At 36.7% G+C, this 26,573-nt stretch overlaps 1 protein-coding gene across 1 annotated transcript in view; it reads right to left on the reverse strand.

The window, feature by feature from the left end:
• Nucleotides 1–26,573, reverse strand: part of SOX5 (SRY-box transcription factor 5) — a 1,010,647-nt gene that overhangs the window by 668,358 nt on the left and 315,716 nt on the right. Inside the window, exon 5 of the mRNA XM_043564662.1 lies at nt 976–1,045. The gene's annotated coding sequence lies outside the window, so the exon portion shown is untranslated. The remainder of the gene's footprint in view (nt 1–975; nt 1,046–26,573) is intronic.

The following is a 26,573-nucleotide window of genomic DNA, read 5'->3' on the forward strand; positions in this document are numbered from 1 at the left end:
CTAGAGGAACTGTGATCAGACTGAAGGACAGAAGCATTTGTCCCTCTGTGTGATGAAAACTGAAAATCTCAGGGAAAGTTGTTCCGTAACAGACCCGGATTTGAAGGAGCTAAGTTAAACTCTGGGAGAGCTGTGGAAGTGATAGGTATGACAGAGGTAAAGGCTCTCCAACCTTCCATAAATAATTAAGCAATTGTACTGAGAGATGTAATCACTATTTAAGACAACTGGGAGACTCCTCTGAAGCAGGAGATGACCACAAAGCCATTAGTTACTCATGGGGACATTCAGGGCAATGGGGACCCCAAACGGCAGCATGGCTCCAGCTTACTGAGGAATATGATTAACACTAAACGTTCTTCAATGGTGACAATGTTCATAGTAGACCCTTTGACTATTGGGATCTTTCTATTTACAGAGAAATTGTATTTTAATTAACCTTCATTTTACAGATGGTAGTCAACTTTCAGTAGTTCAAATTAGTGCAAGCAAACAGATTGACTTTAAAGTGTCAAGAGCTTTCAGAGGTGGGCCCAAGCCCAGAGAATATAGCAGAAAAGAAAGGAAACTTGACTTTAATGATGCCAGTGTTATTACAATAACTTAATGTTACTACAATTGCTTAATAACATTTTATGTTTAAAGTTCTGATTTTGGAAAAGTTATCAGGAAATCTTCATTTAAAAACAGTTTATATGAGAATAAGAGAAACCAGGGTATCTATGTAACTTATTAGGTAAGAGACTTCCTTCTATTCCTGAATATTTATTTGAATTATTATTTTTTAATCTTCAAATCCTAAAAAAAGAATACCCAAATGCCACACTTTTTACATAAAGGTGTTAGTCATGATTTGCAAAACTGAGAATATACCAAATAAGCATATTCAAGAAAAAAACAAGTGGCAAGAGACTTGAGAACTCTAGAATTGATGGCAAAAGAATGAACAGCAAATGATAATGCAAGCGTCCTGACCTGCTGAGCCTCCCAGGCCAATTTCTCCTACTCCTGATGTCCTTCTTGATGTTATCTATTTCTTGCAATGCTAAAAAAAAAAAAAAAAAAAAAAAGGAAAGTAGTGAGAAATCAAAGTAATTCCAAAATACTCAGGTGAACAAATCAAACATCATAAAGAGAGTAAACAAACTTTCTACTACAAAACTTTGAAAGAAATATTAAATAATTTCATCATAGTAATTTTTTCTAGATCAGATTCATAGCCACACAAAATGTCAGACTTACAAGACATTGCAGTTAGTGGCTGATGAATGAATAATGAATGAACAGCTAAAAAACAAATTTTATAAGTGACAGTCAAGATATAATGACAATTGAAATGTAAAAATGTGAACCAGTTATTTTAGAGCTATATTAATTAAATAGCTTTTAAAATTCTTCATATTGTAGGGGCACCTGGGTGGCTCAGTCGGTTAAGTGTCTGACTCTTGATTCTGGCTCTGGTCATGAACTCCCTGTTGTGAGATTGAGCCCCATGTCAGGCTCTGTGCTCAGCACGGAGCCTGCTTAAGATTCTCTCTCTCTCCCTCTTCCTCCGCCCCTCTCCCACTCATGTGCATGCACACATCATCTCTCTCTCAAAAAAAAATTTTTAATCTTTATATTATTAATTCAGTCATATAAACATATATATGAATATGTAATTCTGGGACTTGTTTTATAGAAAAAAATTGTAACCTTCTTTATATTCATTGATGGTTAACTTAAAATATATTTATAATGTAACATTATTTATAGCTGAAATACTTTATGTAAAACATCCTAATGTGCTCTAAAATTTGTTAAATGTAAATTATTACTTACCAAAGCACAGTGCTATATTATACTAGGACACTAAGTTGTATAAGAATAAAAGTTTACAAACTTACTAGATAATTTCTAGATTAAAAACAAGAATAAAAACAGCAAAATAAAAACAGAAACTTTTATACCCAGTCACTCTTTCAGAGTCATACTCCAGTGTCATAATGACCAAGGTTTAATCATTGGTCCTATGACAGAAGAGCTGAATGTCTTTGGAAATTAATCTTACCCGTTGGAGGCTTATTTTCTTAATAAGAAACTATAAGAAACTATAAAATAGTTTCATTTCATTTTGTCATGAATCCAAAAATCTAAAACATATAACTATTTTATCATGATTTTATTATTTATTGATGTATGTAAAATAATTTGGTAAGGGTGAGTTCATCACTTATTCTACCTTTTCAAACTTTGGCCCCCAGAATGTTTAGTCATCATTTTGAAATGTTTAAACATTAATGATTTTTGTGATATTACTATATGATTACTAAATTGTACAAACATAAATTATATAAAGTTTCTGCCCTAAGATGGTGGAGTTACCTGTATCATCAACCAGATTATGTGGTCAGTATTCTCTGTGTGTGTATGTGTGTGTGTGTGTGTGTGTGTGTGTGTGTGTGAGAGAGAGAGAGAGAGAGAGAGAACACATGAGTGAGTGGGGGAGGGTTGGAGAGGGGCAGAAGGAAAGGGAGACAGAGAATCCCAAGCAGGATCCATGCCCAGCACGGAATCTGACACAGAGCTTGATTTTATGACTGTGAGATCATGACCTGAGCCAAAATCAAGTGTCTGACACTTCCAGGTGCCCCATGTGGTCAGTATTTTAAAAAGACTTAAAAGTGATACTTTTAGGATGACAGAATTACACTTCTAGAATATTAGTCTAAAATACTGTAACCAGAGATTTGGAGGTGATCTAGGGCCAGATTACCCGTATAACTTTTGATTATTAGTTTATACAAAACTTTTTATTTTTAAAAGCCTCCAATATGGGTGATTTCAGGCATACCTAAATTCTTTTAAAGTATATAGAAGAGTGAAAAGGAATTATTCACCAAGACCCAATGGGATTTACCCTCGAAATATAAAATTGGTTTAACATCTAAATAGCAAACAATGTAACACACCATACTAATAAAATAAAAACTCATACAATTATTCAATAGGTCTTAAAAATACTTGACAGAATCCAATACCTTTTCATGATAAAAACACTCAACAAACTAGCAATAGAAGAGAACTTCCTTTAACCTAATAAAAGAGCATCTACAGAAACCCACAACTATCATACTTAATGATAAAAGGCTGACTGCTCTCTCCCCAGATCAGGTATAAAACAAGGATGTCCACTCATACCACTTTTATTCAACATTGTACTGGAGGTTACGGCCAGGTTTGTTAATAAAGAACAAGAAATAAAACACATCCATTGGGGCCCCTGCGTGGCTCAGTCAGTTGAGTGTCTGACTTCGGCTCAGGTCATGATCTCACGGTTCGTGAGTTCGAGCCCTGCGTCGGGCTCTGCGCTGACATCTCAGAGCCTGGAGCCTGCTTCAGATTCAGTGTCTCCCTCTCTCTCTGCTCCTCCCCTGCTCACACTCTGTCTCTCTCCCAAAAATGAATAAAGATTAAAAAAATTTTAAAGAAATAAAACACATCCAGATAGAAAAGGAAGAAGGAAAACCAGCTTTTTGTAGATAACATTATTTTTATTTAGAAAATCCCAAGGAATTCACTAAAAAAACTATTAGAAAAAATGAAAAAGTTCAGTAAGGTTGCAGGATATTTGATCAATCAAATTTCTGTATACTAGCAATGAACATTCTGAAAACAAAATTAAGAAAACAGTTCTATTTACAACAGCATGGAAAAAATAAAAACACTTAAGTATAAATTTAGTAACAGAGGTGGAAGACTTGTACATTAAAAACCAAACACCACTGGGGCGCCTGGGTGGCGCAGTCGGTTAAGCCTCCGACTTCAGCCAGGTCACGATCTCTCAGTCCGTGAGTTCGAGCCCCGCGTCAGGCTCTGGGCTGATGGCTCGGAGCCTGGAGCCTGTTTCCGATTCTGTGTCTCCCTCTCTCTCTGCCCCTCCCCCGTTCATGCTCTGTCTCTCTCTGTCCCAAAAATAAATAAACATTGAAAAAAAAAATTTTTTTTTTAAATAAAAAAAAAATAAATAAAAACCAAACACCACTAAAAAAGACATCCCACATTCATGGATCAGAAAACTTAATATCCTTAAAATGAAGATACTCTCCAAATTAATCTATAGATTCAACATAGCCCTATCAAAATTTCAGCTAGCTTTTTTTGATGGAAACTGATAAGCTGATCCTAAAATTCATATGGAACTCAAGGGATCTAGTATAGCTAAAACAATGCCGAGAAAAAAAGTTGGAGAATATAAAGTTCTCAACTTCACAACTTAAGGCAAAGCTATAGTAATCAAGACAGTGTGGTACTGGCATGAGGATACAAATACATATCAATGGATGGCATGGAATTGAGAGTACAGAAATAAACCCAGACATTTATGGTCATTTGGTTTTTGACACACTTGCCAAGACCCTGGAGGAAAGAAATCTGGTCTGTTGTGAATAAAACTGTTCTCTGAATTTCTGTTCCCTGATTCCTGGCACAGAGCTTCAAAAACCTTTGGAATTCACCAAGTGATAGGCATGCCTTTGTTATGCTATACTGGCCTCATAACAGAGCCCCTAGATAGCTTCAGGATGGGAGAGGCTGTGGAAAAAGCAATCATGTGATTTGAGGACTGGAACTTTCAGGATCCCAGTACCCCAGACTCTGAGGAAAGGGGCTTGACATTGAGTTTAATCACATGGTCAATGATTTAATCAATCATGCCTATGTAATGAAACCTTAATGGAAGTTCTAAACAATGAGACTCAGAGAGCTTCCTGGTGAGCACTGATGTTTGGGAAGGTGGCACACCCTGACTCCCCAAAAACAGAACCTTCCAGACACATCCTGTGTATCTCTTCAACTAAGTTATTCATTTGAATCCTTTATAATAAAACAATCATAATACGTATAGCACTTCCCTGAGTTCTATGAGTCATGCTAGTGAATTACCGAAGCTAAAGGAGTATTGTGGGAACTCCCAAATTTGCAGCCAATTCTGGCAGGCAGAAGTGCCCATTGCCTGGGGACAGTACTTGCAGTTACTTTCTGAATAAGAGCAATCATTGGGGACCTTACACTTTAACTTCTGGGATCTGATGCTAACTGCAGATATTGTCAGATTGAATTGAATGATAGGACACCCAGTTAACATCTGAGAATTAGTATTGGAACATAATAATAGTCTTTTCAAAAAATGGTTGGGGGCAACTGGATATCTATATGCAAAAGAATGGAATGGAACCCCTACCTCAATCCCATGTAAAAAACTAACTCAAAATGGATCATATAACTAAACGTAAGAGTTAAAACTATAAACCTAAGCCATAAACTTGCCAAGCCATACCAAGTTTAAATACCACTAATAAAATAATAGGAAGATGTTCTACTTTTAAACTAGTCTTCATAGATAGTCTTTCCACAGAGTTCCAAGTACTGTAATACAATCCAAGTATAATTGTCACTTTATCAGGACTGATAGTGAAAGGAAAATGTTTTTAATCCAAACTATGGTGATAGTTCAGAATACAATTTGTTAGAGTTGGAATTCACATAGATACTTTAGTGATTTTAGAATTCTCGATTTAAGAATGACTATTAGGGGTGCCTGAATGGCTCAGCTGTCTGACTCTTGATTTCAGCTCAGGTCACGATCTCACAGTCTGTGAGTTCGAGCCTCTCATCAGGTGCCATGCTGACAGTGCTGAACCTGCTTAAGATTCTGTGTGTGTGTCTCTCTATCCCTCCCCTACTTTCTTTCTCTCTCTCTCAAGATAAATAAATAAACTTAAAAAAGAATGACTGTTATAAAGTTTTAGCTGCCAAATGAAACAAGGTAAGTATACGAGAAAACATATACTTTAAAAATATTATATTTCAGTGACATAAAATCGAAGTCTCCCAATACTATCTATTTAACTTTTAATTCTAATATGAATTCATTAAAAAAATGGGAGCTACATTATTTTATGGGGCTGTCTCAAATTTACCCAATTTCATAATGGTAAAAGAGTTCTATGATTAAGCAGCTTGATCCATTCCAGTTATGTAACCTATAGCGGCTAATCTCTTTGTTTAATACATGTTGACTATTCAAGCATATTTTCTGCTATTGGAATTTAAATAAGTTCCATTCCATTCTCTAAAGTGCATTCATACACTGCTTTGGTTTAAGTTGGAGATTTGCTAAGTAACAACCATCATCTATCTATTCAACACTCATCTATTCAACAAAAAGTACCTGAGTACTTATCATAAGATACTGTATACGTTATAAGGTAGAATTCAGAGATAAAAACAACATGTGTTTTGGGATTATCCAGAATGGAGTATGAGTTCAGGCCTTGACTTATAGGTTGCAAGACCTTTCTGAACTTTAGTTTTCTCATATTCAAGGTGATAATTGAACTAATGTGTTTCCAGAGCCCCAAAGTAAACAGTAATTTCTCCTTTTTCTGCGTACTCTGAAGGCTAGGAAGATTAATCACACATGGATTCTGTACTTGAGAAGTTAACTGTACAATAGATATTATAATGTGTATAAATGAATTAAATAAGGTGAAAAATTATAAAGTAGGAATTTCCAGTGATAAAATAAGTGAGATGATCCATACCAGATAAACACAACATAGCATCACCATTATCACCAAATGGAAATAGAATTTATATAGTTGATTACCAAGCTAATTAAATAAGTATTAAGTAAAAAATAGATCAATCATCTTAGTTTGTTCCCAGGAAATTCTGAGTAATTGAAAGTTAAGTTGAACGTTATAGAAAAGATATTTACTTTTAAGTATCATTCCTTAAGATAACGAAAAACAAATACCACATCTACTCTATTGAAAATTTTGATAACTCAGGCTATCCTAGCTCCAGCACTTTTTTTTCCTGACCACTGGAAAGTTACTTTATGTCTTGGTTCCTTTACTGTCTCATCTTTTAAAGAAGAATTATAATAATGCATGCCTTATACAGTGTTAACAGTATTAAGTGAGTTAATGCAGGTCAAATTCAAGAGTGCCTGGTCCATTGAGTACCACTATTATTGTAGATAATCAATGTTATATCATCTTTTTACTCTTATTATAATCATTCATGCCATAGCAAAAAGGTACAGGTATTTTAATTACCATTCAATGGGAAGATGAAATGTCATAAGGGAAGATTACTCGTATATACATATTGGAAAAACCAGGGATTTTTCTTTGAATCACTCATAATGGCAAGCAGAATGAAGTTCTATGATTGGATAGGACTCTATTGCATACCATCATCACAGGCAGAGAAGCAGTTCTCCCAAAGGAAAGGACTTGCATGGGTGGTGCTGCATGCTGAAATATGAAACAACAGTTGCCTACTTACATCCATCTACTATGTAAATAGAAATAGTCTTTGCTATAATTCAGATTTTTTTTAATTTATCTGAACTCAGAAGATATTTAAGAGGTGATTTACATAAAATTACAACTCTTTAATTAAAAAGTTCTTATAAGACTGAAGGGAGATTCCTCCCCCTCACCTTCCACATCTAATTAGCCATGGAATCATGCTCACCCCATCTCTTAAATATCTACAAAATCTGTCCTTTCCCCTCCATTTCAATAGCTATTGCCCTTCTCTACATTCTTATTCTTCTATTACAGGACCATTATATGTTCCTTAGATGTTCTCCTTGCTCCAGTCCCAAACTCTACACATGGGACAACTTGACCATGTTATGCAATTCTTCTTTATCTACTCTCCCTCAAGACTCAACCCAGGAGCACCTGGGTGGCTTAGTCGGTTATGCCTTTTGTGAGATAGAGCCCGGTGTTCGGCTCTGTGCTGATAGCCGAAATGTGACAATGCTAATTTTAGAATTACAGGAATTTCTTACTTTTATCTTTTGCTAATCTACATTTTCTAAACATTTCACAAATAATTAACTTTTATAATAGCATAAAGTTATTAAATACAATAACAAAAATTTCATACAAATCGTATATTGCTATTTAAGTGGGGGAAGGATTTTTATAAAGGTTCTCAGTTGGTACTTAGTGACCTCATAATAACCTGATGCCCTCTGGGGTACCGTATCCAGGTCCATTTCCTGTGCAGTAGCCAAAAGTCTTTCAAAAAACCGTTTGTATCAGGGCACGTAGATGGCTCAGTCAATTAAGCATCCAACTCTCGATTTTGGCTCAGGTTATGATTTCACGGTGAGTTTGAGCCCCATGTCCGCTTTGGCACTAGCAATGCAGAACCTGCTTGAGATATTCTCTCTCTCTCTCTCTGTCTCTCCCTGCCCCCCTGCTTGTGTGCTCGCTCTCTCTCTCTCTCTCAAAATAAATAAATAACCTTTAAAAATTAAATAAATAAAATAAACCAAAAAACCCATTTATTCTTTTATTATGTGTTAGATACCTTATCTATACCACTTTCTTACTTCACAGCCACCTATGAAGTGTGCATTCTTAATACTTAACAAATGAGAATACGGAGGTGAACTTAAGTGTCCACGGTTACATGGTCAGCATGGAGCAGAACTGATCCTTGAACCCAAGACAGCCCGCATCATAATCCATTTTATTTCCAACAGGCCACATAGACCTCTTCAAAATATACCTGTTTATATATCAATTCCCCACCTTATTTTCTTTTCAAGTGTTTGCTAATACATTTTAACTTGATAAGTGTCTTGTAACACACGTAGTACATGATGCCAAATGTCATATGATCACCACTGAGCCAATGGTTCCTCTCTCTTTCTTCCTCTCTCTCACTGTGGGATTGTAGGCGATCATCTCCCATGTTCAAATGCTCCTTCTCAGGCCATGGTGTTTGGCAGAAATCAGTGATTTTTCAGAATGTTGGAAGGTGCCCACAACTGTCACTAGTGAATTTTTTGTCACTTCAAAGCACCTATGGACAGTCCTTTGCTTTTCCACATAAGAGTAAGCTTAGGAATGCTTTGCTTCATTCTAGGTCAGGCTGCCTGAAGGTATAGACCTTTTCCTCTGCTGCCTTACTGCCAACTTCATTAAATACAGTATATGACAAGAGTTCATTAATACCATACTGTAATCAACATCTGTGTGAGCGTACACAATGGCCCCCATGCAGAAAAAGATTCCATTGAGTCAATAGATAGCAGTAATTCCATTAGTGATAGTGAAAGTCATCCTACACAGTAACCCTCCTCTTTCTTGTCTGTCTTATACCACCCACAAGGTTTTCAGAGGTAAGTGCAGGTTAAGTTATTTTTCTTTATATTTTCTATTTTATTACTCTGTATCATATTACAGTATTGTAATCATTTTATATGAATATTTTTTGGTTGTGGAATGAATCATCTGAGGTTCCATCATTTCTTATGAGGAAATTTGCTTTGATGTACAAGTGCTTTGGATTACATGCATGTTTCCAGAACAAATTATGCTCACAAACCAAGGTTTTACTGTATATCAAACAAAATAATTATTACTAGTGTAGAAATGAATTAGTTAGGTTACAGTGGGAAATATACAATAATTGGAGGCCTCCCCCTGCCACCTGTCAGTACCCCCTTCTTCCTTTTATTTCCTGCATAGCACTTACCATCTCTAAAACTAGTTTTGTTACATGCCCTTACCTATTTTCTCCATTGCTTTACCTCTAGCACCTAGAAAAGTACCTGATTTAAATTGGAGTTTAATACTTAGTGGATGAATAAATACATGTATTCATGAGAACAGGTGAAAACTCCTCTCTTTACTAAGCTATTTGTATCCTGACTAATCTACTAGCCCCTCAGCTTTTAAATTTTCATTTCTTTAATGCAATACTGCCTAAGGTTTTTATGAGTTTAAATTATTTCATTCAATAACTCTTTGAGCACCTACTATGTACCAGATAGTCTAAGCTACGTGATAATAACAGCAAACAAAACAACAGACAAAAATCTCTCATGTAAGATACTGTAAGATATAGTCTGGTAAGTGAAGAAAGACCAGAATATAACAAAATATGTTGGATAGTGATCAGTATTTCAGTGGCAAAATAGCTTGTGGTTAGGAATCTGAAAAGATACTCTACAACTGGGTAACTGAGAAAGAAGACATTTGAATAAGGAGGTGAAGGAGTAAGACTAGTATATTGGGGGAAGAACTTTTCAGGTGGTGGGAATAGCATGCCAGCGTGACTGTATTTTCAGAGTGGCTGTAATGCAGTGAATGAATGAGAGTTAACAGGAAATGAGATCAGATAAGTGAGGGAGGGAGAAGGAAGGATTGTGTAATGCCTTGTAGGCCATTGTAATACTACTGGCTTATATTCTCAGAAAAATTAGCAGCCATTGAAGGGGTTTGAGCAAAAGTGGAATTTTCTGTGGGTAACTCCTCCTTGTCCTGACCATCAAACCCATGGTAGGTCATTTTGCATCTCTAAATGCCAGTAATAATCCCCAGACCCTTTGACAACTAAAATGACACCACTTATTTTCAAAGCTATGTTATAAATAGAGTGAAGGTAGGTCTGAAGAGTCTATTTTAATATTCCAGGCAACAGTTTGTGTTATCTTGAGCCAGAATGGTAGTGGTCAATTCAGAATGTATATTTTTGCAGAAAGGATTTGCCAGTGAATTAATTGGATATGGATGTGAGTGAAAGCTAGAAGTCAAAGATGACTCCTAGGTGTTTGGAATGAGCAAACAGGATGGATTCACTATTCACTGAAACTGTGAAGACTGAATAGGGATGAAGCAGATTTGGTGAAGAAAGCAGGAATTCAGTCAAGACTCATTAGGAACTACTATCTAAAAACATGTATCTATGTTTAATGTAAGAATGTTGTAAAATGAGGTAATGGGTACTATTTCTAAACTGATGGATTTTGTTAGAGTGCTTTTTATGAAGGGATAGAGTTTACAGAAATAAATAGTAGATAAACAAATAATTACTAGTACCTAATCGTAATGTATGAACCAGCTTAAGCTATCAGATTATATCAAGAAAAGTTTGTGTTTTATGTTTTTTAAATATCATCCAAAGGAATGAGTCTAATTGTGGAATTTCAAATGATAAATGGTATGTTAGGCGGCAGGCTTTTAATGCTGTTAAAATCCCACCAGGCCCATATTACTTGGAGTAGATGTCCTACAGTGAGATTAGGCTCAGCCTTGGAAAAACAGTGGGGGCACAACAGCCCTGAAACTCACTCATTGACTAATAAGTACCCAATGCTGTAGAGTCAACAGTCAATATGTGCAAAGTTTTCTACATCCATGGTCAAGTTAAGGATCTCAGAGGAAAAGCTGTATCTGGACATGGTTTAGAGATTCTTTAGCAGCTGAATTTAGTTGTTCCTCCATAGACAGAAGAAATTATCTGAATCAACACAATGAGCTATTTGACACAACACAAAATTTAGAGTTGGCAAGAGGAAGTATTCAATTGCATGACTGCTAGAACTTTTCCCTGTGATAGCAATCTACCTGCTCATAAGAGTAGAAAAGTTGCATTTTGAACAGCAATGCTCATCATATAAACATGAAGTTTCTCTCCAAATGTGTCGTTGAATAGCCGAACGTATATGGTCAGAAACTTTTCATTCTTTTCAGAATTCTATCACATTTATGAACATTTTACCTCAATATTTTCTATTAACATCCCCTATGATTTGACAACAAGGGAGGTATTTGCATTCAAAAAGAAGTCCTTGCACTCACACATATACACACGAGCACTCTGCTTCCTTCAGAACATGTCATCTTTTTCCAGAAGGACTGGGCCCATTGATACCCACCCTCTTCCTCTCTACAACATCTGTGGAAGGGAGGTGGATGCAATGCTTCACTCAAACTGCATCTCCAATCACCAGTTAGCTAAAGAAGTTACAAGGCCCAGGCGAAGGTGGTCACTTGCCCTGAAGTGGGAAGGAATGTGATAAGGAAGTGCAAGTGGCAGACAGATGCCCCATGGGCTTCACATTGTTGTTTCACAGAAGGACATACTGTGTCATAATGAATTACCGCTAATTTGAGCCAGCAGTACTGTTAGATTGAGGCTGGCAACCCAGTATGACAAACAGTGCCTGCAAGTTCACCTAATGAGGGGACAGGACTGCTCCATAGCACTGCTTCACTCAATTAGTGGACAAGGCTTTTAATGCCGCTCTGCACAACTAAAGCAATTTTGATTACTTAGAGCTAAGTCTCCATTTAGAATGTTTCGGAAGCTGAAACAGGGTTTCTTTCTTTCTGTTTTTTTTTCCTTTAATATAATTTATCTTGAGAGTATATGAATGGTAATAAGCTATTTGAAAGCCAATCACATTATTTCCTATTTTTCCCTAAGTAATATTGAAATACATTTTTTTAAAGTTCAAATGATAGAATTTACTCTAGCAAATGAAATGTAAATAAGATAGCAAATGATTAAGGATATGCTGAGGGTATGTGTGTATATGTGCGTGTGTGTGTGCACGTGTCTGTGTGTGTGTGTGTGTGTGTGTGTGTGTGCGTGTGCGTGCGCGCATGCGGGCACTATGTGTGTCTCTCCGTGCCAGAATTACAGTTGGTGAATTTCATTTCATCAGCCAACATTATCAGGAGGGTTGCATATTTATTCTATATATCCACATTTAAAAAAAAATTCCAGATCTTGCCTTCTTTGGCTGGGAGCACTTATATTTCATAGCTTTTGATATGGGGAACTGACGTCTCTACTTAGTTATTTTTTTTCACTATGTCACTGCATGATGAAAAGCACTGATATGTGGAACGATACAACTTTCTTTAATATCATGATCACTGACTTAAAACTAAACAGAGGATATTTAGGCTTCATAAATTCCTTTCATTCTCATTAGAAACACACAGGGTCCTCACTCTATACATCACTATAGTCATCTTCTGGCTTTCTACCTATACACTATGTTTAATTCTCAGACTGTTTGAACTTGGTGAAACTCTGTGAAATTTTGCCTATTTAAGGACAAGGTCATTGAGTAAAAGGAATTACTCAAGTGCTAGACACAAAACAGGTGCCAATAAATTGTTATTAAACTGAATACAAATTCCACACCAATAAAGAAGTAAACCTCATGATTCACATGCCCTTCTTCCTTTGCTTCCCTCAGGTGAACAGCGACATCAGGATCAAAAGATGAGAATATGACCCCATAGGTTACTTTATCCATCATCAAAGTCATGGGTTCTCCCCACACACACACAAAAAAATTGCCTCAAGAAGGCCCAATACACACCAATTTTTAAATAATGTACATCTCCCATCTTTGTTTTATAAAAGAGGTATACGACCATGCTGAAGCAGTGATCCAGAGCAGAAGTTAGGAAGAAGTTTAAAATATTAACATTTTGGGTCGGGGTGCCTGGGTGGCTCAGTCGGTTAAGCGTCCGACTTCGGCTCAGGTCATGATCTTGCAGTCCATGAGTTCGAGCCCCGCACAGGGCCCTGTGCTGACAGCTCAGAGCCTGGAGCCTGCTTCAGATTCTGTGTCTCCCCCTCTCTCTCTGTCCTTACCCTGCTCGTGCTCTGTCTGTCTCAAAGATAAAAAAAATATTAAAAATATTTTTAAAAAATAAAATATTAACATTTTGGGGCACTGGGTAATTAACCATTATTGAGCCTTAGTTTCCTTTTTCCTTTCCATAGTCATGTTTCATTTTCTTAAAATAATTTTACTAATGACTAGTCTCTTGCCTCCAGAAGGTTAACCCCAAAAGCATGTTACACTTTCAGGGAGATAGTTATGTATTAGTAGAAAATGGTACATATTGGCATTTTCTAGTAAATAAAAAGAAAAAAAAACCAATGTGGCTCAGGAAGCAAGTAATATTTCCTATAATGTATGTTTTTTAATAATTGTAAAGACTTAGAAACTGGCAAAGAATATGCACTGATTCTGTATCCTCCTCTCCGGAGAATACACGATATAAAAATCACATCATTGGCTCAAATTATTGCCAAAATGAAAAACTATTAATAGTTTCATTTATTTTCCTCTCTTGTCAAAAGGACTACTAGCATGGGAGAGGAAGAAGCGATTATTGGTAGTGGAGAAATGCAAGAAAATAATAATTAAGGAATAAATTTAGTGGGAAAGAAAAGAAATAAATAAATTTAATGGGAAAGTACCAGTAATAGATACAAAGCAATAGGTATCAATCTCATGATTTCCCTTCATTGCCTTGTACTAACAATAATCATCATTCAGCTTTCCATCAATGTTAGTATCAAATATTACAGATATTTTCCCATTCCCATCCCATATATGGTACTTGAATTTTCCAAAAGTCAAAACTATATATAAAGGTAACTCTGAGGACTTACTTCCATCCCCATCCCTTCTGTTCATTCCCATCCACACGTTATATGTAATTATTTTTATTAATTCTAGCTTATCCCTCCTGTATTTTTGGTAACAATAAGCAAATATCCATTCATTCTTATTTGTCCTTTCTTGTGCAATATACAGCATACTGTATACTATGAGTAAAGTAGAGAAAAGTAAAGAGTCTATACATACTCTCTTAAGTTTTTAAAATTTTCACTAACAATGTATCCTGGAAATGTCTCCATATTAGTGCTCCATTATTTTTTACAGCTGCATCATACTTCATTATATGGACACATTTTCATTTATTCAATGGATGGATATTTAGGTTATTTTACAGTATTTTGAAATTGCAAATAATTTCATAATTAATAGCCTGCATGAGTATTTTTTTTCAAATCCTCATAGAATTCCCAGAATATCACTGGTGGGAAAGGAGGCTGCCTGAGTCTACTCTGCATAGTCTACAGCTGTCAGTTACCTCTACATTTCTGATATGGAAAAGGAGTAGGATCAGGAAGCCTGAATTACTTTTGATGTTTTCACTAGGGCTCAAATGTATTCCTAGTCTTGAATACAGATCTATAAGAGAAAAGTTCTAAAATTTTAGAACTTTAAAATGTTTTTTCTTCCTCTCAGAAGACTTTCTTGAGACCTTACACTAACCTAAACCCACTAGAAGTCCTAAAAACATAAGAGCCAAGGAAACATTTGCCTATGTACAAGCATCTCTGTAGCAAGAAACAACTCTTAACTTTCTTTACATTTAGAACTCATATTAAGGGCTTGAAAATAGTAATTAAATGAATAAATTAAAAGATCTACTGAATCCAATCTGACACAAAAGCTTGGACATCGTTTTCAGAAAACAGACACCTGCGTTAGTTCTGAAAGTAGGCAGGTGTATTTAGCAATAGTGTTTTCTACTCTTCCCCAAGTGAGGCAGCCTAATAATGTGAAAGCCATCCTTGCAGCAGTCCCAAAATAACGGTTAGATATGATCTCCATTTGTGGCTTGAGATCACTGAGTGCCCAATGGCACATTCTCTGCTGTTGTCATAAACGCCACAGGAATGATGACAAATGGCTCTGAGGAAGAGTAGAGGTCTAGACAACAAGCCCAGAGAGAACTGCCAACACCAAGAGGGTGTAGTCAACCAGGCTACGGGGCCTCACACTCTCGCTGAAGGGACCAGAGTTTCCTCAGGGGATAAATGAAGAAGAAAGAAAAAAAAGGAATGGCGGTGTTAGTATTTGCCAAAAAAAAAAAAAAAAGTCTGAGAAACTCCTGAGAGACGCCAAGAGCTTGGTAAAATTCACCTTTCCTAAGACTATCATTGGTCTTATCCTTGCCCTTGGAAGAGAATGAAGTACAGCTAATACTAAGAGGCAAGCTCAGGGATTTTAATAAAGAATACAAACTAGGTGAATACTGTTGCACCAAGACTTGACTGATTTATAATACAAGGTTTTTTATTCAATTGTATCACTTTAAAGTCACATATCTGATTCCCCTATATTCTTTTACGGTAAAAAAAAAAAAAAAACAACACCCTCGGGTGTGGGTGGCCCTCTAAGCAGCAAATTCATTGCTAACAGAAGCATGTTGTTATATCAGCATCTCATTATCATATGCAGGGCATTAATTGAGGCACCTTATTTAAGGTGGGAAAGAGCTTTACTAAGGGAAGATGATTCAGCACAGTATCTTCTGATGAGTGATGTCATCTGAAACCCTTTTGAGAAGTAGACGGAAGAAAACTAATATGTAAAATGTGAGCATTCATTAAGTTTATTTACCAATAAGTTATATGTTCTATTTTTTTTAAAGTTGCCGTGGTGATAATCTTACCCATTTTTCTCTAAAACTGCCCTGTCACATAGTATTATGTATATAGACTAAACTTGTTTCATTTTTAAAAGGCATCCCAGGGAGATGAGATGTGGATGGGTGTGAAGAGTCGATCTGGGGAAGCAAATGGGTACAGATGCCTCCATTGACAAAGGGGAAAGGCATATGGCGTCCTTCCTTCCTGGTGTGCCCAGGGCTCCGAGAGAGCTCTAGATTTCCCAGCGATAAGTTTCTGCTTGTGAGCTCCACTGGGAAGATATTTTGTATGCCACAGAAAACCAAGATGTTTGCGTTCCCACCAATCCAGGGATAAGGCATTTTCTTCATACAGACACAAAACATACAGTATATGAATGTTTAATGGAGGCTAAAACTGGGAGAGGAACAGAAAACAAGAACAGAGCAGGTTAAAAAAATATCTGGTTTCTCTCTATCAAAATACTAATTAAAATTCATGTTCATGGGGATGATTATACATATGTTTTTGAACTAAAAGTCTAACCTGGCACTATTTTTTGGCCTTATTTTTGTGACAACATTTTTGTCCATATGGCATGAAGTGAATCATTTTACATCTTTTTTTAAGCTCTATGTGTTTTTCTTGTTGTCTATTCCCTCTTCTCCCACCACACACACACTGGCAGCCGCTACCAAGTTACCAAATGCCAACTCAACCCTGCAAGCTGGCTACATGGAGCTATATAGTACTGGCATTTTCCTTTCTTTGCAGAAATATTCTCTCTCTCTCTCTCTCTCTCTCTCTCTCTCTCTCTCTCCCCACACACACACACACACACACACAAGCACGCACGCACGCACGCACGCACCCACCACCACTGAAGCACCCTGAATATCTCTCCTTCATTCCCATGCTCATCTTTTGGTTCCTGAAGATTCTGCCCAGCTCCAGTGTGTGTGTGCAGCACTGGCTGCTGGTCTGTGGAGTGCCACACCAGTTTATTTAGTGCCTCTCATCCCTGGCCTTTCTTCTCCATGGCACTATGACAATTAGTGGCTCACTTAAAAACTGCTATAAATTAATGGTTAATCGAGCCCATGTAATTAGTTTAGTCACAGCAAAGTGCAAAAATCATGATTGTCCAATGGTCTCCTTTTCTTCTTCGTTTTGAATCATAATAATCTATGTGTCTGCTTTTTCAGACAGAAGAATGCTTCTTATGTGCAGCACAGCCATACTGCCTGGCCGTTCGGGTCCCGCATGGCACACGTTTTGTACACGTGCCGCCTCCACCAGTATCAGGCACTGCTGAGTTTGTATGGAAGGGCAGCAACTCCACCTAACAAATGTAACTTTAACAACAGTAAAACAACCTAATAGCTTAGCATGCCAGGGGGCTAATGTGGCGGGCCATTTACTGCTGCACTAAATAGCCCCGGTTTGATTCTCATTGCCAAGTGTCGAACTGAGAATTGCAAGGCAGGAGTAGCTCCTAATTCATTAGATAAAGGGGGTCATTGCTCATAGGGCTGGGGAAACTGTAGAAGGGTAAGAAATTAAACAAGGCGTTCCCTTTCAAATGCTACCCAAACCTGGACTACCTGGGATCCAGGATAGCAGAGTCACTGAAATATGAGGGCTCTATCCTGGCATCAATGTGCCAACTTCTAACTTTGGATCTTTGTTTTATTTTGCAACATTCATCTGGAAAGAGGCTAGAAGGGGAGGTGATCCTAATACTGAAGCTACTATTTATTATTTGTAAATCACTTTGACACCTTTGGAAACAAACCAGCAACATGAGAACGAAGTATGATTTAGCCTTGACTGTAAAATGAGCCACTACTGAGATGTTCCGGCCAGCTATTCTGCCTCATGGGTCCTGGAAAAGTTGTTGTGGACAGTTAGGAGTTAGGACCCGGCTAATCAGCTGGGCAGGAAAAGACAGCTAATAAAAAAGCAACAAAAAATTCTTGTTAGCCTTGCAACATTTCATACTATTGTCTGTCTAGCTTTTTTTTCTCATTTTTATTTTTTCTTCCATGCAGTCATAAAGAGTTCTAAGTTCAAACTCTCCTGAATAGTCACAGTAAGACTATGTGGACAAAATAATTCCCTTATCTTCTATTTTTAAATAGAAAAGAAAATCAAAAATTTCAAATGAGATCTCTAAAATGGGACATCTTTATTTCCTGAACATTAGCCCTAAAACAACTGATTTCTCTAATTCTTGCCATCACTCAGATTGGCCTTGAATTACCTCCCAATAGGCCTCCCATGTGCTTCTAGATGAGAGTGTGTAATGGGGGATCTGTTAATTAACTAGAAGCAAAGTTGCGCGGTGGGGATCAAACACTGGATACGTCCTAAAACTCCCACAGAGAAGATGAAATGCAGCGCAAACTTTAAAGACTTCCCGTCATTAGCTGAGACCTTGCTGCTCCTGGCCCAGACCCCTCCTGTTTCAGAGAACAATGAGGACAATAATGGCAGAAATGAAATCGTGCACCCAGGAACAAAGGAACGAGCTATTTACCCATAGAAAAAGAAAGGGGGAGGGGGGAGAAAAAAAGAACTTTCTTTTTCTGTGGTTCCTGTCTACTTTTAATTAATTTACGACTGCCAGGGAATTGCACAGAGAGCACACCCAAAAGCACTGTATGGAGCACAGTGTTAATATATGTAACATCTACTGTTTACTTCCAGGAAAAGTGCAACCGGCTGGGGAGAGGGAGGTGCAGAGGAAGGAGAGGGCGTGCAGGAGAGAATGAATGAAAATGAACAAATTGTTGGGCTGAACTTTCACTCTTATGATCAGGGTTCAAACTGGAAATGATAAAAACAAAAGAAAACAAAGCAACACTGGCCCAGAAGTAATATATCCACCTAGATCAGTTCTCTGTCTCAGGTCTCAGTAAAAGGCAGGAATTGTACTCTGACACAGAGCTCTCATTCTGCAATTTTTCAGAGGTTTCCTGGTAACTTCCGTAGAAGTATACGTAAGTATATAATCAATAGCAAAAGCACACAATCATGATGTTGACCTGTTGTTCTATCCTGCTTCCTGATAAGATGTAAATCGAAAAAATTATACTGAAAATTGAGCTAACTACTGAGTAACAAAACCTGACTACAGAAGGACCTCATTTTGCATTCTGCATTTTTGCAGAATTCAAATCAAGAGCTTTTCCACATATCTAAAGCACAAGCCTTCAACAGGATTAAGAGAACAAGAGGTGAAGCGCCTGCTTTGAGATGGACCAGGAGGATGAAGAGAGCCATTATTTAGAAGGGCTGATGGCCCTGTTCCCTCTCTTCAAATTTCAGTTGAAAATGACCACACTAGAATTATTTTATTTTTAGAGCAGAGTGACAAAATTTACTCCTCTGTTTTCAGGTCACATGTTTAGAACAATCAGTGGAAACTCTGCAAATGGCTGAAACAGGAAAATCGCACAGGAGTATGTTTCGTGACTGCTTCCCTTCTTTCTCACTTATTTAATATGAAAGGTATGGGGGGTACTGAGTGGCTCAGTTAAGCATCTGACTCTTGGGTTTCGGCTCAGGTCATGCATGACCTTGTGGTTCATGGGTTAGAACCCTATGTCAGTCTCTGCGCTGACAGTGCAGAGCCTGCTTGAGATTCTCTCTCTCTGCCCCTCCCCCCTTCCCTGCTCATGCTCTCTCTCTCAAATTAAATTTAAAAAACTTACAAAAAATATGACAGCTTTGGATTTAAATAAGCTCAACCAGAAACTCAAATCTAATAAAAAAATCATATAGTTCAACCAACTGAAAATACAGTATAATCAAAAAGGAGTATACAGGTTAGAGGTTCACCATTAGTTTCTTGTATGTTCTAACCTGTATTAAAAAAAATAAAAAGACCCATTGTCAATTATTGAGAATCTTACCTAGTGTATCCACATGTAAACTCACAAGAGTAATGGATTCCCCAGTACATTTTATGATTGCCATGACTATCTATTTACCAATGAATGATAATATAGCAGAACAGCAGAATGGCATGATAGACCAGGAATGAAAGAGCCTACAGTTATATTTCTGACATCTAAGAACTAACCATGTGTCTTCGGTAACATTGTTCATTCTCCTTAGTCTCAGCTTCTATAGGGATAATGACTCTCCTGATTACTCCATAGTGTTAAGTGTTGAATGATACAGCATATGACAAAGTATTAAAAAAAAATCAATTTGCTTTCAATTTCACTATCCTCTACTGTTCTAGAACAGTGCTGGGTATTTGGGATCTAGAAATCAATAACAGGATTACCGATTCCTTTGGAACTTCATAATTCTCTTCAACGTTTCTGAACAAATGTGGAAATCCATTTAGAAACAATGACTTTCTTATAAATCACTCCAGTTAACTTCATCCTGCTTTCATTCACCTTGTATGATTTTTTTCTACTTGCTATAATATTTTGTAAGCAAGATTATATTATTTTCTCTAAACATAGCAATGACTTACCTCATTTCCACTTTATTCAACAATTCTCATCTTTCTATTTATGCAACATTCTATTTATACAATATTCTCTAGAATTCTTAATATTGTTTCCTAATCAATCTGTTTTATGATAATTTGGGAATAATTCTAGAAATGCCCTTTATATTTAACGAGACTTCCATGGGTAGTATTAAAATGGAAATAACAAAAAATAGTAAGACAAGACCACACATGATAGCTGTAAATGTATAGGGCAATTTCTTAACACAGAGAGAAATCTACTAATACTTAATCTCTTCAGGATTCAAGTAACCAAAAGGTAGAAAATAAATTTATTCCTAAAAGAGAAGAGAATCCTGATCATTAAGATTATTATTACTCGAAAAGTACCCTAAGACAGAAAGACAAGCTAAATAGTGCTAATTTCTAACTCTCAGAATGACTGGATAAGAGTGAAACAACCTCCTGATTTAAGAAATCATTGAATTGGCTAACAATATAGCCTGCCTTTAACTGTTCCTGCAATAGCTTTGAAAAGTAGCCGGATATCACTGTCTGGCATTCTGTTTGACCTACATAGTATTAACATGTTATAAAAGTATTTTCCAGTATTTAGAAACCAAGAGAATCCATATTTCTGACACCTTTTGAAAACCTGGAAGATCTGGCAATGCTACGCCTCAGCCTTTCACATGGCAGCAATCTACTGGTACAAAATGGAAGCTGCCCATGTGGTAGAGACACATACTCTTGGGTTCATCCCAGTCCTCACCAGTTCTGTCTGGCTCCTGTAGATAGTTGAGTTTTTGACACTTGAGATTTTAGAGTAGGCTTTAGGGGACTGTAAGAGTAACATATTCAAAATCTTCTTCCCAGAACATGGATTTTATAGCTGTTCCTCATATATCTAGCCTTTTAATGAAAGGCAAAGATGTGAAAATCAATAGAAAAATACAGATAATAGTCATACAAAAGAAATAAGTAAATAATATTTAAAATAAGTGCAAAGAAAATGGGATAAGGATAAAAAATTTCTATAGAATATTCTAGTCAATATGTGAATTATAATGAAAATACATAAAAAAACATAGGAATCAAGGAAGATATAAGCAAAAATTAAAAAAAAGATAAAATAGGGAAGAATGTATACAATCATAAAGATAAGATATGAGGAAAAATTAAAATACAAAAAGTATACCATAGAAAAGTTAACACCATAGACTAAAATTATGTTAAGGAAACACAGGTACAAATTACAGAACTCAGAGGTTAAAGAATAATAGTGAAAATGCAGGAAAGGGAAAAACATTAAATTCAAACTGGCAAGGCAGAACCTAAGGTTTAAAATTCTATTGCATAAGCAAACTTTAATCTGAGGCAGCTGTAGACAGACAGCTACTCTCCTACAAGCGGTCCTTCCAAACTTGAGTTTTCTTGAAGAGACTACCTAATTGGTAACGGTTTCTGAATCTGAAACATTCAAAATATTATTGCAATAGATGATACTGTCAATCATGCTATTTGATCCCATTTGGATATGTATAGTCAGTATAAGAAAGGTGCATATACACATTTGGCATTCAATAACCAGATACATTTTTTTAAAATAAATCCCTAGAAAGAATGTAAGTTATCTTTTCCAATATGTTCAGTTTTAAACAGATCAAAGGTTGGAGCCACATCACACTTTTTATTTGGGAAAATATATCCAAATGAATAAAGGAAAGGTACAACTTGCTATCTGAACTATCAAGAACAATCTTGAGAGGAACTTTCTTTGTTTCGAGGGATCTTTATTCATTTCCAGTTTTGACTGTCCAACAAATCCAAACATGGATCTGAGGCCAACTTCCCCACACTTCCTATTGTGCTCCGGCTGTTTCCGCTTACTGTCCTATATAATGTGCGCTCAGGAAACTGAAGATAATTTTAGTATCAGTTTAAAGGGCCACGCCAGAGGACCTGTAATACTTGACTGCATAATCAGGCAAGCAAATATTTTACAAAATGATTATCTTCAATAATTTTTCCGTGTCACAGGACTTTAAAATGGTTCCTTGTATGTAAATTTCTAAAATTACTGACCTTTACCACACAAGCACTATCAATTTACTTTAAAATTCCAGTCTGTAGAATATAGGGCTTTCTAAAATGTAGCACGTTTACCTGTCAAATTAAAGAGAACGAGCTAAAGACAAACTTTTTGATGGCTTCAAGTTATAACAAGGACTATCACAAGTATGCTTTGATGGACCTCGAAGGTTTTTACACTTGTTAAAGGCTACATCAGTGGTCTCAACAGGGGTCAATTTTGCCCCCCAAGGGAACTACTCTGGTTCTGTCTGGAGACAATTTTGTTTGTCACAACTGTGGGGACAACAGGGAAGGAAAGAAGGTAAAACAAGCATCTAGGGGACAGAAGCCAAGTTTGCTGCTAAACATCCAAAAAGGCACAGGACAACCCTTCCCCCACCCCCACTCCTATCCAAATCCTCCTCCCAAAAAGTCAACACTGCTGAGGATAAGAAACCCTGAATTACAGTAAATGGGATCAATCTATTATGACTGCCGTACTTTCTGTATTTTATTTTGTTTTGCTTTTTCATCTCCACCCCTGCAACGGCCCTTCATTTTTCTGATTTGCTGCATTATTTTGCTGTGCTCAGAAAACATTGTTTTCAAGCTTATTACACTACATAGTCTAGGAAAGAAGCTATCTTATGAGTAAAGCTTGGTAGCTCAGAGGGATAGATTAATTCATTAATTTTAAATTTTCTAGGCTTGTTTTGGGTTCCTATCTGTTCTAGCTACTAGAAATCACCAGACTTCAATGTGTGAAGTACTTCAGTGGTTTATTCAAAACTAAAGCACTAACAAATGAAAAAAACACATAAAACAGCAGAAACCCTGGGTTTGTTTGGACTCCACTAGTACAAGATTAGCAATGTCTTGGAGAAAGCTGAGCTGAAATGTACCTTCGAACCTATGTAATAGAATTATTATAGCCAAATGAATTTCATAAACAAGACCTGAAAGTGAAGGGCTTATCTTTTTAAAAGAGTATCTTTCTTATACATGTTTAATATTTTATGTATTTATAATGTGAGATTTAGGTGATACTTTTATATCCTAATGACACATAATTTTCATCTAGAGTTAACTTTCTATAGTCAAATTCAGCTATTTTTGATATTCAAGAGTAATACAATTGAATCTCTTATGATTACTTACAAGACTTTCCTTTAATTAGTCAAAAATTATAAAATTGTAGAAATAGATTACTTTGCATGATCCACTCCAGGGATGATAAAAAAGCAACTGTAATCAGATGATAGGATTTGTGTTCTTCTCATACTCTGCTAATCTGTATACCTAGCACTAAGAAGCACTGCTTGATATTCTAACCCAAAATATTAATCGATCAGGCTACACATAAAATTCACTAACTTAGTAATAAAAGAGTTATCATATGTAAACTTGAGAAATTGTGATGATGAAATTCAGAATTTCCATAGGAAAATATTTGGAACTCCAGATTGTTGCAGGCTACCAGGGCAGAAACTGGGCCGGCGGGGGGTTGGGGGGGTGGGTACAAAAGGCTCAAATTCTGATTCACTGCAGCTGACACCATCTCAGCAATCTTTCCCTGATTTATGTACCCAGGGCTATTTGGTTATAGTTTCCTTACCTTCTAATTAGAAAAATCTGAAAGGCAGTAGTGGAAACCAGGGAGGAGTATAATCAAGAGGCAGAGTTGGGTAAGTTTGCAAAGCACTTGATTGGCAATAAGAGACATTTGCCAGACGCCATTTTTTGATTGGAAGTTTTCAGCCTTTAACCATAAGGACTCTAGCTTGTATTTTTGTAATTATTCAGGTAGAGTGCCATAAGGGCATTGAAGCAGGTGAAAGTAATAAACACATTGGGGAGTTCAGGGAAAGGTCAAACTCTGCCAAAAAAAAAAAATAGGTCAGTATCTACAGCTCAGAAAACGAATACAGATCTGGAATGCTCAGTGTGTCCTCTGGAAGCTTAAAACAGGGCACCACTTGGGAAAAGGATCAGGAACTTTGCCAAAGTCTCTTGATCATTAGAGGTTCAAATGCCTATTGGAAAATGAGATGGTTGCCAAGAAACTGTTTATTTTCTGCAGAAATTGGTGCAATAACTCCAGAGTATAACTCCTGGTATGTTCTGAATTTAGCATGTTATTGGTTCTGAATAAATATTTTATTTTCAGGCCTCATTTGCAAGTCAAGGCCACTGAATCATTTCAATGGTAACAGTCAGGGAGAGGGGGTTCCCCAGGGTTCCCCAGAGCTGCTATGGGTCCTGCCTTTCTAAGATTTGGGGTGCTGTGACACTCCAATATTCTATAATTAAAAAAAAAAGCTAGCTAGGTTACTGTGGTGTAAAACGAAATGAACCCTAATTGATTAATCCAATTTTAATTGGTCAATACCAAAATCATCAATAAAGCAACTTTAATTCACATGTATAGAATAATGGACTAATAGTAACCATTTTGACAATTAGGAATGCAAATATATTTTCTAATTTCCTTCAAATTAACTTAAAATTTGGGTAATTTAAATTCCAAGCCTGGATCTTAAAGAAAGATTTTTTAATAAGCAAACTAACAAGAAAAAAAGTAACAATTATTACATATATAAAATAGAGATGTACTTTTTGAAACATGAATGATGTTTTTAATATCTCATTTAATTATTTCATATGTAAAAATCTTGTTTACAGAGCTAGCCTACAAAAGTCAACTCGGGCTACCTTTGCCCTATATTTCCAATGAATTCTCTGTTGCATCAAACATGAACAATGATTATATAATAAGTTATAAATATAATTAAGGTGAATGGTATGTTTTAAGTAAGTTAAAAATTTTTAATATTTCATTTAAAGAATTCCTTCAGATTCTAATGGTGACCAGAATGTGTCAAAAAATAAGTTTATCCTAATTCCACATTTAGGATAACAAAGCCAATGCACCCATATACTTTTAAATAAAACATGTGGAATATTTCCACATGTTCAAAGTGAAGGAAGAAAGTTTGCCTCCTCCATCTAATTTCCTTTTCCCTCTTCACTCTCCTCTCCCATCACTATACCCACCCTTGGGTCAGTGATGCTACCTATGCACATGTTTTGTATCAATGAGGACAGTAGCAGCTTCTGAGACTGCGAGGGAAAACAACCAGGGTAGGGAAAAGAATGGAACAGCCAGCATGGCCTCTATACATCCCTAGTCCTTCCTCTTCACAGCCCAGAGAGAACCCCATCACAATTAAGAAGCATCATAGTGGTCCTTGTGTTGGCAACCTCAGCTGAAGAGGGGTGATTTTCTCTATGATCCAAGGTACCAAAACTAAAGACAAGTGGAAACTGTCCATTTTCTTACTGTCAGCCTCCTTGTAGGAAAACAAAGAGAAGTCAGCATATTTAATAGCCATGACACCAACACATGATTTTTTGGAAAAAAAGTTTGGAAGAAGGGATTGATATGAAAACCTTTTAAGAGTAAAATGGTATACCCTTCTCTCCCAAGATAAATAGTAGAGGGGCAGGGAGGTGGGATGGGGGGGGGGGGCGGGTGTCGGAGGCAGGGAGATGAAAGGAAAGAAAAAGGAAGTGGAAGGCACGTATAAAAGATGTATTTATAGGGAGCTAAGTTCTGGGCCAGGCACTTTACTGAGTACAGTCTTGCTGCCACGAAATGACTTTTTACGCCGCAAGAATCCTAGTGCCTGAGCTCCCAATTTCTACCTTCTCTGTCCTCTTTGATCCTACATATTTTACACCATCCAAACCCTAAACCTAGCCTTAGACACAATAGAATCCTAATTCCCATTTGTATACTCCACATTTAAGTGTGCTCTAAGGCAGGACTTCTCCCCACCTCTAACATTCAGTGTCAGAATAGAGAGGCTTAATCACATATAAACTGCCTCTCCCCATTGTTGTTTTATTTCCCAATTGTTCATTAGCATGT

Source organism: Prionailurus bengalensis, chromosome B4 (genome assembly GCF_016509475.1).
Source record: "Prionailurus bengalensis isolate Pbe53 chromosome B4, Fcat_Pben_1.1_paternal_pri, whole genome shotgun sequence".
In the NCBI taxonomy this organism is placed as follows: domain Eukaryota; kingdom Metazoa; phylum Chordata; class Mammalia; order Carnivora; family Felidae; genus Prionailurus; species Prionailurus bengalensis.